Raw genomic sequence first — 14,913 nt, 5'->3', positions numbered from 1 at the left:
TGTTTTAATAAATACAATTTTATTACACACTGTATTTGTTTTGATGTGGAGTAGCAACAGGAGTGTTCCTTCCGGTTTTGGACCGCATGGCAAGGACCTCAATTATCCTCTATCCCTGACTGTGCCTTGCAGTCTACACTCTGTAGAGCTCCCCCACTGACTGGTGAACTCTGGGTAGTTACTAACTGGCTGCGTCCCAAATGGCACCCTATATTGTGCACTACTTTTTGACCAGAGACCAAATGTAGAGCACTATAAAGGGAAAAAGGGTGCAATTTGGAATATGCACTGTCTACCCCCTATTAGACCACATTGTTCCCTTGTAATGAGAGCTTCCCGTTCGGGGCCGTAAGGAGCCGCAGGCCAAGGTGTTATCGTGTGCAAAGTCAAATATTGGCTCTTGCAGAAACCGCCGTAGGCGTTTTGACAATCGCGAGACCCACAAAGTCAGTACAGTCAGATCCAGTGGACAGCACACCTGTTGGGAGGGAACAAAATAGCTTTTTCAGTCGGGTCCAACATTTTTTTGGTCTGCAGAGGAACTCAACTCATTGAGAGGATTGGTTGTGGTCTGGCTAAAGGATGCAGAGGCCTTTATAGTGGGCAGGCCCACCCTCATCATGGGCAGAATCAGGATATTAAAGGACCTGACTGTAGGTCTGTCTCTAGTCCAGGGCTCTTCAACCCTGTTCCTGGAGAGCTACCCTCCTGTAGGTTTTTACTCCAACCCCAGTTGTAACTAACCTGGTTCATCTAATCAACCAGCGTATTATTAGAATCAGGTGCGCTAGATTAGGCGAAAACCTGCAGGACAGTAGCTGTCCAGGAACAGGGTTAACTTGGAGAGCCCTGGTCTAGTCTATATTTAGCATAGCGTTACTACAGTATAACTACGTGGCATAGTGGCGTTGGCTGACGTAAATCTCAGGCATTAAGATAGAAGGGTGATAGTAGATTACAGGTTAATTGTTTTTTAGATGTTGTGTAACATATTCTGGATTTTCCACCGTTGTGTAATCACTCACCCTGGCATTGAAGTTCTTAGTTATTGTCCTCGGCATTGACCTCATTGTCTTACCTCGTCTTTATTGCCTTTACCATAATGTTTCAAGGGGGAACATACAGTACAATCTGTTGTAAATGAGTCTGTAACAACACAAGCTGTTACAGTAAAGTTGATAGTGAAGGAATAGATCGATACAACTCATTGAACTTCATCGATCCGACTCAAACCTAGAACCAAACCTGTCCATAACCTCAACCTAACAATCGATAGTGATAACCTAACCACCCTGACTCTAATCATTAACCACCAAGTGATGGACATCTCCTACAAGGCATTGCAGGATATGCTGAGAAAGGAACATAACTGTATCAGCACTGTACAACAGAGCTGTTGTAGTGTTCTGTGACTGATTGAAGTAGAATGGAATGCTTTCGATATGTTCCCTTTCATTGTGTTTCAAAGTGACATGTGACAACAGAACTGTTTGCTGTTTAACATATAGTGGTTGGCTCCATGTGTTTCTCTGATGTAGGACCAACCACTGCCTATGATAGATCAAGCGATTAGCATAGGAAGCTATAATGACTTCCATTGTGAAGGGACAACAATGGGATCTTTCAGAGGACAACATGGACACAGGAGGCGGTGGGGAGCAGTCCGAGCATTTCAAAGTCCAGGCGGGGTCTCGTAATGCGAAGACCTGGGAGGAACTGTAGGAGAGCAGACTCAGAAGCAAGTGTGTGTCCCAAATGGCGCCTATTCCTAAATAGTGTACTACTTTTTGACCAGGAGCCCTATGGGTCCTGGTCAAAAGTAATGCACTACATTGGGAATATGGTCTCATTTGGAAATGTAATTATAGCATTGAAATAGACAGAAGTATTTTACGGCTGTTGCTCCTTGGCCATGCAGGGAACCCTTGAGAAAGAGATTCATATCTCAATGGGACTCACCTGCCTAAATAAAGGAGAAATTAAATTTTAAAATGAAGTATAAGAACATGACCTGCCTGAGCAAGCTTGTGTAACACTGTCAAAGTAATGGGCACTGTCTAGGAAATCTGACATTCCTCACATTACGTTTCATCATTATGATGTTCATTAACCACAGCTTAGCCCAGGAACCAAGACCAAAATCAGCAGGAATTAAACTTAGCTCCGTTTCCACTGGACTTGGTCTGTCACCTCACCTTACTTGAAAACTCACTTCCTCATCGTTGTCTAGCAACAGTTTGAGCTTGTGTAACACAAGCAGGTGGTTTGTGATGCTTAGGAATGAATCATGGTCAGGTTTCTGTCAGGTTCTTTCTTTATTTGATAATATCAACTTTTTTTATGTACAGATTTCTCCACAGTATGGATATAACTGATATAGGATATGTATTACAGAGCAATATACAATATAATGTATATTGGTATATATCTTATATAATGTATGTGGTAAATCAGTAATATTGCCCTCTAACTAGAGAGAATGTATAGTGGAAATTTCAGCAGAAATGAAACTAATACAATCAGATCCTCAAATATCCATGAAGTCATTGTCTTGTCAAGTTGTGGCAAGCAAGCAAGTCCTTATATTTCACCATTTAAACACACATTCCCAAAATACTTTGTACATTCCTCACATTAATTATTATTTGCTTTCTACAATATGTTATACTTTTTCTCTTTTGTTCTATTTACAATTTGTATGATTAATTATTCCTGTAACACATTGTTTATTGAGTAACTGTGTAGGCTATAACAATATCAAGAAGGGATCAATTTTTTATGCACTTCCTAGTGAGAAACCAGCTTCATTCAAACTGGCTTCATTTAGTAATTGGACAACAATGATGATAGATGCTGTAAAGAACAACTGGTATTGCGATAAGATATTCAAGAGATAATATAAGATATGATATCCAAGACAATCATTGATATATTGACATACAGTATAATCAACCTTGGTCAGAGTTTAAGCTTACAGTAATTTCACAGACAATATACTGCTTGTCATCAAATTGTCACCATTGCACAGTATCTCTTACACAGTACCTACAGCAGGCATAGCGACATATTAGGAAGAAATGGCAGCTTTAAAAACTGTAGTCTCTTTGGTTCCGTAAAGAATTTCTGTTTGATAAATGTAGGTGATATTTTTTGCAAACATGACATGCACAAAACCCTGTCTGACTGACTGAAATAAGTACCAGCATTGTTTGCAAATTCTGTCTCAATATATGGAGAAAGATTTGTCCCAGCAAGAGTACTCAATAACTTTAGCCAATGTAGATAAGCATGAAAAAGCTTTAGGTAAGCAGCGTTTTATTCACCATTGATAGAGACAGGGCAGAGGTTACTGACAATACTGTTCTCACATCTCAATAGCTTATCAAACATATTCCATGGACCTCTTCCCTATGTGGGGTATTGGTAGTGTGTACGTGTGTATGTCTTCTCTGTAGCGGTATGGGCATTTGTAAGGTGCAGGGCTCATCTTGTAGGCACACGCAGGAGGTGACCAGCAGAGAGCCAGCCACCAGGTGTAGAAACCCCTGCCGTCCAGCCACAAAACAGGGCATCCCCAAACTCCCATCGCGGCACAAGTGGCTGGCACGGCCTCATCGAAGAACCCATAACCGTCAGGGTGAGCGACGTAAGACACAGGTATGAGACCCAGTATCCCTGCGACCAAGCACAATATCCCCCCCAGCATCTTCATCAATCTCTTCACCCTCAACCCCTCAGACCCCTGGTTGCAGCTGTTGACCCAGTAGATTCCAGGAATGGCTAGCAGGAGACCCAGGAGGCCAGTGGCCACTGTTACACACATGAGGATCCGAGCTAGTTTGATGTCTGGAGGCAGGCCGAGGAGACTGTCATAGGGTCTGCACTCCAGAATTCCAAGGTCCTGCACCACACATGTCTCCCACAGGCCCAGCTCGTAGCTCTCCGCGGGCAGCAGGTCGGTGGACAGGGTCAGCCAGGTGGACATGATGGTGGTGGCCAGCAGCAGATCCAGGCACCAATGGAGAAGAGGACCCCGAGAGTTCCAGAGCGCACACCCCGGATCCATAGTGCTGCCCACTCTGAGTGGCCACTCTCCGGCTCAGCTCAGCCTCTGGCTCCCGAGTTGCTTGCTCCCCCCTGTCTCTCTGTGCCACAGTCAACTGCAGCCAGGGCTCCCGACTGCTTCTCTCTACTCCTGTCTCTCTGTGCCACAGTCAGCTGCAGCCAGGGCTCCCGACTGCTTCTCTCTACTCCTGCTCTCTGTGCCACAGTCAGCTGCAGCCAGGGCTCCCGACTGCTTCTCTCTACTCCTGTCTTTCTGAACTGCAGCCAGTTGAAGCAAGAGGAAGCTACGGCCAGTAGGTTCCTATCAAGGCTCAATTTGTTCAAAAGACTGTTTGTCCAATTAGGGTTTACAACTACCAGCATGGGCTGGGAGGAGTAACTTCTTCAAAAGATCAGTAGTTCACTCAAAACATGCACACATCATCTGCAGTTGAGAGGAGGAGAGTGGTGGCTTGCTGACATGTTGCCCTCCCTTGGAGGCTCGCTTCAGCCGCTGCTTTGCTCAGTGGTCAGGAGAGAGTGACTGAGTGAGAGCCAGACGCATTGAACAACAGCATCATTCAGATCTACAGTGATGCCCATTTCCACACACACAGTGAGGAGGTTGTAGCCTACGCAGATGCTATTAAAATGCAGACAGGATGTTATAAAAATGTCTGGAAGTGCGCCAGACAGAGCCTTTTCCCTGCAATCAAGAGCCATAATCATAATGCCTAATTCTATGTAAAAAAAATAGGTATATTTTTCTGCATAGGTTATCTTAGCTAAGATAGTTAGACAAGTTACTCTAACTTGATTGATAGCCTGAAATGGCTTGGTAGCTAGTTATGAGGTTGGGAGATAGCTTTTGCTAGCCAGCTAGATAGGGAACCTAACTTCATAAAACTGCTAGATGGCTAGTATTACAGAGAAACAACAAAATATTTTTGTTTGATTTATTCCATCAAGAAGGAATCAATAGCTTGATCAAATTATACTGAACAAAAATGTAAACATAACATGCAACAATTTCATCGATTTTACTCAGTTAATATAAGGAAATTAGTCAATTCAAATAAATTCATTAGGCCCTAATCTATGGATTTCACATGGCTGGGCAGGGGCGTTGCCATGGGTAAGCCTGGGTGGGCATAGGCCCACCCACTTGGGAGCCAGGCCAACCTACTGGGGATCCAGGCCCAGCCAATCAGAATGAGTTTTTCCCCACAGAAGGGCTTTATTACAGACAGAAATACTCCTCAGTTTCATCAGCTGTCCGGGTGGCTGGTCTCAGATGATCCCGCAGGTGAAGAAGCTGGATGTGGAGGTCCTGGGCTGGCGTGGTTACACGTGGTCTGCGGTTGTGAGGCCGGGTTGGACGTACTGCCAAATTCTCTAAAACGACGTTGGAGGTGGTTAATGGTAGAGAAATTAACATTCAATTCTCTGGCAACAGCTCTGGTGGACATTCCTGCAGTCAGCATGCCAATTGCACACACCCTCAAAACTTAAGATATCTGTGGAATTATGTTACATTTTAGCCATTTAGCAGACACTCTTATCCAGAGCGACTTACAGTTAGTGAGAACATACATTTTTTTCATGCTGGCCCCCACCGTGGGAATCGAACCCACAACCCTGCCGTTGCAAGCGCCATGCTCTACCAACTGAGCTACACGGGACTATGTTGTGTGACAAAACTGCACATTTTAGAGTGGCCTTTTATTGTCCCCAGCACAAGGTGCACCTGTGTAATGATCATGCTGTTTAATCAGCTTCTTGGTATGCCACACCTGTCAGCTGGATGGATTATCTTGGCAAAGGAGAAATGCTCACTAACAGGGATGTAAACAAATTTGTGCACACAATTTGAGAGAAAAAAGGGAACATTTTATTTATTATCTGGGATATTTTATTTCAGCTCATGAAACATGAGTCCATCACTTTACATGTTGCATTTATATTTTTGTTCAGTGTAATTTACAAACATACTGCACCTCCTGCCCAGCACCGGCAGCTAAAATCAAAACCACTTACTGGGGAGAATAGGGGGGGTACTCTTTTCCTGGTCCAGTCAGTGTGCCCTCTCAGCAAAATACAGCTGACAGACCTTTTTATAAATAATGATGATAAAACATGTGCTTAAAAATGAAGTTGAGTAATTCATTGAACATCTAAAAAAAAAATTAAAAACAGGAAAATCTGAGGGGGCACATGTCTTTGTGCTCCCAATGGGCATTATGCCACTGAACTTACACACACACACACACACACACAGACAGACAGACAGACAGAGGATGAAAATGCTTTTTAAGTTTATGGAATGACTTCTTCCTCTCACTACTAGCTTTGTCTCTTTAGAAACTGTGGGGCCCCATGGAGGGTTGCCAGATTAAATAAGAATACAACTGACTGTGTGTACCTTTAAAAATAAGGCTGATGGAAATGGGAGAAGGCATCACTTTGGTTGCTATATCAACTAAAAAGACCAAACTAGCTATGCTGCTACTAGGGCATTTACATGTCATCTATAGATTTAGGAGAGATTTAGGAGACTCTGAACTGATCAAATACATTCAATAGCCTGTTTATTAACTGCTATTTTAAAGAAATCAAGTGATTGTTTTACTATACAGAGGTATTCAAAGTGGTGCATTTATTTGATTTGGAACAATATCCGGTGATACATTCCCCTTTTTTCCTGTATCAAATCTCTGACATACAGAGCTTGTGACCCAAGTAGGCGGCTGAATATGCAGGCCATGTCAAGAAGAGAAGAACACACATTTTCAACACACAATAGCACACAAATAACCCTCTATAGAGGCAGTTTAGTGGTCTGGTGGTCTCTCTGTGAGTGAACAGTAGCCTACACACTGAGATGAATAAACGGATACACATTTTAGATTTTTCTTTCAGCCACAAGGTGCTGCCATTTCCCTACTCACAAGTCCACCTTCATGCGTTGACAGGTTGAGCAAATGCATTGTGGGAAGCAGAAGCCTATGACGTCATCTTCTCTCTATTTTCTAAACAGGTTTGGCTGGTGACAACCTAACACCGTATCAAAATGCATTCAATATTGGTGATTATATAGCTAAGAGATATAGATGTCTTTATTTTGAGGAGTCGGATCGTGTGAACAATGGACGGAGACGGTAAGCGTGAATTTCATTGCATGTCTAATAATGCCATAATGATTAAAGGGAGACGCAATGATATCTGGCCAAATCTTAGCTAGCAGTAACGTTAGCGGTCTTATTATATCCATATCTACTTGCTTTAGCTAGGTATATCTAAAAGCTACATGAAGGCCTCTGTCACTGTCACTGATCAATGATTTGTAATTCAGTATTCAAGCATGGCCCGCAAGTTCCGCATGTAGCTAGCTTACTCTTGTATTCTTGACTGCTCAGTAACGTTACTGTTTTCACTGCCTCTGCATGACGTAGCTACCCTATGAGAAAAAAATGACAGAATTATAGCGACCATGTATCCAAGTAAGCTACTAATGTAGTTATGAGCAGTAAAATGCAAATAATACATGTGAAATATATGATGATCAACAACAAGAACATGAAAATAGGGCCACTGTCTGCTCTGGACAAATGTCCAAACTGAAGCTAAAATTAATCTGGACATAGTATCACAAGGTCTGTCTGGTGACCCGAATCCCAAGAATTACAATTTCATACATTTCATGGGCATTATTGGCAGCATAGTGCTTCATACAGTGTTGAGGATCGGAGAACTGACTTGGCTGGGTACACGGTCTCTTCAACCTCTGTGTGTGTGTGTGTGTGTGTGTGTGTGTGTGTGTGTGTCTTTTGGAGGTGTTGGGATAAAGCAGAAGTGTGTGAAGGCCTGCATTAGACAATAAAAAATCTTATTTCATCTCTCTGACCAGGGGCCAGCAGTACTGGGGCCACTCCCTCAGAGGAGATGAATGGTACTGGGAACCTGATGGACTTCCTGGATGAGCCCTTCCCTGACGTGGGCACCTACGAAGACTTCCACACCATTGACTGGCTCCGGGAAAAGTCACGCGACACAGACCGCCATAGGAAGGTGAGGGGAGCACACACACACACACACACACACACACACACACACACACACACACACACACACACACACACACACACACAGCTCTACACTCTAAGCATTTTCTTCTTCTTCATCCCCAGAGGATATAATTCTTCTTCTTCTTCTTCATCATCATAATCGTCATCATCATAGAAAAACTATTGATGTCCACCTCATTAACTTAACCTGATGATCCATTGAACCTGCCATTGATGGTTAATTGATGGTTGTTCTAGATCACCACCAAGAGTAAGGAGTCTTACTGGGAGCTGATTAAGAGTCTTCTGGATGCCTGGTCAGGATGGGTGGTGATGCTGCTCATAGGAATGCTCACAGGTAGGAACCACAGAGACAGAGGCATCCTGCAAAGCTCTTACATCTTTGGTACTACACTAGTCTCTTGTGATATGGCACACATGAGATTTGCTTCTGGGTGCCGAGATTCATATTGCACAAACATAAACACATGACATGGCTCTCTAACAACCAATCAAAAGTCACACAGCCAGAGTTGTGAAATACCACGTCTGGTCTGGATCCTTTTTGATAGGCATGCCCGTTCCTTTCTTAGAGTGATCTGTGGTCTCATGCTGTGTGGCCTCCCATGTAGGTACGCTGGCTGGAGTGATAGACCTGGCTGTGGACTGGATGACAGATCTAAAAGAAGGGGTGTGTCTGTCTGCGTTCTACTACAGCCATGAGCAGTGCTGCTGGACCTCCAACGAGACCACCTTTGACGACAGAGACAAGTGTCCGCGAGTGGCAGAAGTGGGCCGAGCTGATGATTGGTCACTCCGAGGTCAGCAGATCAATGACCGTTAACCAGATATCCTCTATAAAGCCACAATACTGAGTTTGTGTTTTAGCCCGACGAACGACAGACGCACTTGGCTAGATTAAGGGATGTGGCTTGGGGAAATGTAACTACTCTCAGTTTCTGAGGTTTAACTTGGTGTTTGTTGTGATAGAGAGTGGGATGATTGTGTATCAGGTCATTAAACCCATATATTCCACCTGTTCTTGTTTCTCCAGGGTGCCGGGGCATATGTGTTGAATTACTTCCTGTATGTATTGTGGGCGCTGTTATTCTCTTTCCTGGCTGTGTCTCTAGTAAGAGTCTTTGCCCCCTACGCCTGTGGGTCAGGTATTCCTGAGGTGAGTGTTTGAAATGTTGGCGTTCACTAATAGAAAATAACCATACTATAGTATTTTAAATACTACATTTTGATTGGCTGAAGAGCATTCTAAGAGTGTTTATTCATTTCAGATAACTGCACAGTTGCAAAGGTTATACCAAAGGGGGATGCTGTGTGTCGTCTTGTGTAGATCAAGACCATCCTGAGTGGGTTCATCATCCGGGGGTACCTGGGGAAGTGGACCCTGCTGATCAAGACGGTGACCCTGGTCCTGGCTGTGTCCTCCGGGCTCAGCCTGGGGAAGGAGGGACCCCTGGTCCACGTGGCCTGCTGCTGTGGTAACCTCTTCTGCTCCCTGTTCTCCAAGTACAGCAAGAACGAGGGCAAGCGCAGAGAGGTACAGTGGTAGCCCATTACGCTCCCATTTCTGGGGAAATAATACAATTTGGAGAAATTAAACAATTTATCCAAGTATTTAGTGTAGTCTGTATGTAACTTGGTTTGTCTGTTGTGCAGGTGTTATCGGCTGCTGCTGCCGCTGGGGTGTCAGTGGCCTTTGGAGCTCCGATTGGAGGAGTTCTCTTCAGCCTGGAGGAGGTGTTGTATACTTAAGTCCATTAGAAATCACCTGCTGTGTCCAATCAAATTCCATCTCACTTCCAGATACGTTGCTGTTATTTTGGATCCATTTCCTTTTAAATACTAAAGTATCTCTGTCCTGTTCAGGTGAGTTACTACTTCCCTCTGAAGACGCTGTGGCGCTCCTTCTTCGCTGCGTTGGTGGCAGCCTTCACCCTGCGCGCCATCAACCCGTTCGGCAACAGCAGACTGGTCCTGTTCTACGTGGAGTACCACACCCCCTGGTACATGGCTGAGCTGGTCCCGTTCATCCTGCTGGGGGTGTTCGGGGGCCTCTGGGGAACCCTCTTCATCCGGGGGAACATCGCCTGGTGTAGGAGGAGGAAGACCACTCTGCTGGGGAAGTACCCCGTCCTAGAGGTAACTAACTGTGGCACCCTATTCCCAATATAGTGCACTACTTTTGACCAGGACCCATAGGGTAGTTCTTGCATTGATTTACGGCTTACTTAGCACTGATTTAGTAGATAGTAGCTATTTATAAGAATGTTTTAGTGCAATGATTGTGATTTGGCCTATCTTAGTTGAATGCACTGATTGTATCTAAGTTGCTCTGGATAAGAGCATCTGCTAAATGACTCAAATGTAATGCCAGTTTCTGCTTTTTGGGGTCTTTGCCAGTTTACTGTAAAGCACTTTGTGAGAACTGCTGATGTAAAAAGGCTTTATTAATACATTTGATTGATTAAGGTGATCGTGATAACGGGTATTACCGCGCCTGGCGTTCCCTAACCCGTACACGCGGCGCAGCACCAGCGAGCTCATCTCAGAGCTGTTCAACGACTGCGGTGCGCTGGAGTCCTCTCAGCTGTGTGACTACGTTAACTAACCCCAACATGAGCCGTCCGGTGGACGACATCCCAGACCGCCCTGCTGGACCCGGGGTCTATACCGCTCTGTGGCAGCTGGCCCTGGCTCTTATCTTTAAGATAGTTATTACCATCTTCACCTTCGGCATGAAGGTCAGTATGCTGTACGGCATGGCTAGATAGGGTTATGTTAACTGACGTAAGCAGTTATGAAATGCTACTGAACTGCTTATGTGTGGGTTATGAAATATGAAAGTGTTAGGTCCTTTATGTAGCTCCCTTCAAATAAAGTGTTACCAAGTTTGGATCCCAGGTATTGTGAGTAGGATAACCGTGCTCATGGTTGATTTGTTGTGTTCAGATCACCTCTCCGCCATGTTGTTCTATGTCCTCTGTGTTGTCTCCAGATCCCGTCCTGGGCTGTTCATTCCCAGTATGGCTGTGGGGGGCCATCGCCGAATCGTGGGCATCGCTGTGGAGCAGATGGCCTACCACCACCACGACTGGATCATCTTTAAGAACTGGTGTCGATCCCCGAGCCGACTGTGTTACCCCAGGTCTCTACGCCATGGTGGGCGCTGCCGCATGTCTGGGTGAGTCCCTATTCATTAGGGTTGTGTTCATTAGGCACCCAACGGATGAAAACAGACTGAAACAGGGCGGGATTACTTCACACTCTATAAAATAAACACTCAGGTCACTATGTTGTTATAGGGGGTGTGACCAGGATGACCGTGTCCCTGGTGGTCATTATGTTTGAGCTGACCGGTGGTCTGGAGTACATCGTACCCCTCATGGCCGCAGCCGTCACCAGTAAGTGGGTAGCGGATGCCTTTGGGAAGGAGGGTATCTACGAGTCCCACATCCAACTCAATGGCTACCCCTACCTGGATGTCAGGGACGAGTTCACGCACAGGTATTAATGAAAATGTATGCACTCACTAACTGTAAGTCGCTCTGGATAAGAGCGTCAGCTAATTGACTAAAATGTAAATGTATTACGGGATACATATTAGGAACTTTGTCGTTCCTCCTTCTCAGGGGAGGAACCTCGCCCCTAGTCAAGTCTCAACCCTGCAGTAGTCAAGAGTCATCCCTTCTCTAAGGGCTGGTTTTACCAGACACAAATTAAGCATAGTCCTGAACTAAAAATATATTTCTATACTTTGAGCATGCTTTTGCTTCCAGGAGTGGGATTAATCTGTGTCTGAGAAACAGCCCTAAGAGTTCGTAATATGTGATCCGTACACAGGACCCTGGCCACGGATGTGATGCGTCCCAGGCGCAGTGAGCCCCCCCTGGCCGTGTTGACCCAGGACAGCACCACAGTGGAGGATGTGGAGACGCTCATCAAGGACACCGACTACAACGGCTTCCCCGTGGTCGTGTCCCGAGAGTCGGAGCGCCTCATCGGCTTCGTCCAGCGCAGGGACCTCACTGTGGCCATCAGTAAGACATTAACCCTGGATCTCGCACACACAAACACACTCACACACACATTTTAAATACTTTATTCAAATCCAGAAATCACATTACAATCAAGAAGGATTCAAACATTTCGAAGGTCTTGGATGCATGGAACACTTAAGAATACAAAAAGCACCTTCTCCATACAGCTAGGATGCCCATAACACCTGCAAGAGAACAGTACCTTGCTAATTGCTTTACTCAAGTCTTAGGTCGGCTTGCAATCTGAAGGCCACGTACTGTAAGCCTATGTAACGTGGCCAAGGCTGCCAAATATCAGTGCTACCGACCTACACTCATATCCAAGGCTGTGCAAGCGTGATATTAGGGGCTGGTATTTAAGAAGCTTTTCAGCAAAGGCCCACTCCATCAAACTTTCAAATGACCACCTATCTCTGGCCTCCCTCTACAACAACAATATCTGTTGTGCTTAAAGGCCTGCTTCCATTGAACAAAATAGTGGGACTGTTACAGTAGGTTGTTTTCACTGTGAAATGACAGGCTAAACACCAAACATAATAGTTTGGAGAACATGAATAGGAAGTTGGGATCATAGCTATTGTAAGTCACATAGAAAGACATCAGCATGTGTCGAAGAACACTGTATTTAATGTGTCAGTTCATTGAGCATTATCCTGTGGTGTCTGAGGAGTCACAGCTGATATTTCTCCCTCCCTCTCAGAGACTGCCCGTCAGAAGCAGGACGGGGTGGTGAGCAGCTCTGTGGTCTACTTCACGGAGGACACCCCCCAGGTGGCCGAGGCCTGCGACCCCCAGCCCCTGAAGCTGCGGCGCATCCTCAACCTCAGCCCCTTCACCGTCACAGACCACACCCCCATGGAGACTGTGGTGGACATCTTCAGAAAGCTGGGGCTCAGACAGTGTCTGGTCACCAGGAGCGGGTAAGGCTGAGAGAGGGGTTGTGTGAGGGATGAGTGTGGCAGGGTGAGGGTTATGGGGGTCTAGTGATCCGAGCTGCGGCTCCGACAGTGTCTGGTCACCAGAAGCGAGTGAGTCTGTCATCAACCAATCAACCAACCTAACATAGTCTTCATCCACCAGAGTTTCTGCTAGTTTAGAATGTTTCACATTTTAGTCATCGAGCAGTTGCCCATGAGCCACATACAGTCCAGGGCCCGGTTTCCCATAGCGATGGAATTTAGGCTTACGACTGTTTTAACGATGCATCTTTTCTACAACTGGGGCGGAAGATGTAACGTGCGTTTCCCAAAATACCACGCAGATAGAGCGGTGCTAAGTACTCCCGAGTGGCGCAGTGGTCTAAGGCACTGCAGCGCAGTGCTAGCTGTGCCACTAGAGATCCTGGTTCGAATCCAGGCTCTGTCGTAGCCGGGCGCGACCGGAGACCCATGGGGCGGCGCGCAATTGGCCCAGCGTCGTCCAGGGTAGGGGAGGGAATGTCCGGCAGGGATGTAGCTCAGTTGATAGAGCATGGTGTTTGTAACGCCAGGTTGTGGGGTTCGATTCCCACAGGGGGTAGGAAAAAATGTATGCATTCACTAACTGTAAGTCGCTCTGGATAAGAGCGTCTGCTAAATGACTAAAATGTAAATGTAAATGTAAGTGCGTTGTTGAGGCATGTGTTGAGACTAATAGGATCGAAAGAAAGGCAGCGCTGCTCTCGGATCAGCGTTCTCCCTTTCAAACCTTACCTTAACATTAGAATGATTCCACAATACTGACGACGGGTCAGCTCCAATGAGATATTATCACCTATGGCTACAAATATTGAAGCGCCTTATTCTAATGCTTACCCTATAATAATGCACTAAATCAAGATTTGGCACATCATTGCGCACATGTAGGCTATACATCATGAAATATATTGAGTCAAAAATTACAGACAGTAGCGTAGCCTACAAGCTAAATAAAACTCAATTGAATTAACTTGAAATGAATTCCTTATAGTCTATACTGTATGTATCTTTTAATACAGTCATCTTGGTTTTCATTTGAAGCATCTTTATATCCTTCGCTTGTTTGTAACAATTGCAAAGACATTGGCAACTTTGTATTTGTAGTCACATTCGAGCTGATGTTGTCTGCGGTCACAGAAAGACAGATAAACAAGTTGATTTTGTGTTAGCTGAGATCTTCTGTGTATAAAGGGCAAAAAAGTATCTAACGACGCACTTAGTGGTCTGAGGCAGTAGTTAAATAACAAGCGTTTAAGGGGCAACTGCAGTGACGAGGGTTTTGGGAAACAGCTCGAGATTTAACTATGCTCCTACAAAGGTTCTAACGATGAACTTAGCCTTAAGATGCATTTGGGAAAACGGGCCCAGTATTCTAAAATGGGCTCATTTTACTTTGGTGTTAGATTTATGAAGACCATAGACTCTGTTGAATCATTCCGAGGTTTATTGGATGGTGGAATGATTTGTGTCCCCCCCTCTCTCTCTCTAGGCGTCTGTTGGGCATCATCACTAAGAAGGATGTCCTCCGTCACATGGCCCAGATGATGAACCAGGACCCAGAATCCATCATGTTTAACTAGCGGCCCAAGAAGAAGAAGATGCTTTGTTATCCCAGGACCTCTCTGCCCCTCCCCTCCCTCAGACTGTAAATAGTGAAACGCTACTGTAACCTGTAATGAAGATGAGTCACTCTCAAATACTAACAGGCCCCCAGTGTTTAGAATGGAGGGATGGAGAAAGTGGGGTGAAGAAAGAGGGGGATCAGGACTAAGATGGAGAAATGAAGGAAGAGGG

At 45.2% G+C, this 14,913-nt stretch overlaps 2 pseudogenes; one reads left to right on the top strand and one right to left on the bottom strand.

Annotated features, from left to right (window-relative positions):
- Positions 1-3,371: 3,371 nt before the first annotated feature.
- LOC123482569 lies at positions 3,372-6,503 on the bottom strand (annotated as a pseudogene).
- Positions 6,504-7,046: 543 nt separating this feature from the next.
- On the top strand, positions 7,047-14,913 carry LOC121586962 (annotated as a pseudogene).

Source organism: Coregonus clupeaformis, chromosome 35 (assembly GCF_020615455.1).
Source record: "Coregonus clupeaformis isolate EN_2021a chromosome 35, ASM2061545v1, whole genome shotgun sequence".
NCBI lineage: Eukaryota > Metazoa > Chordata > Actinopteri > Salmoniformes > Salmonidae > Coregonus > Coregonus clupeaformis.
This window is presented reverse-complemented; position numbering and strand designations above follow the sequence as displayed.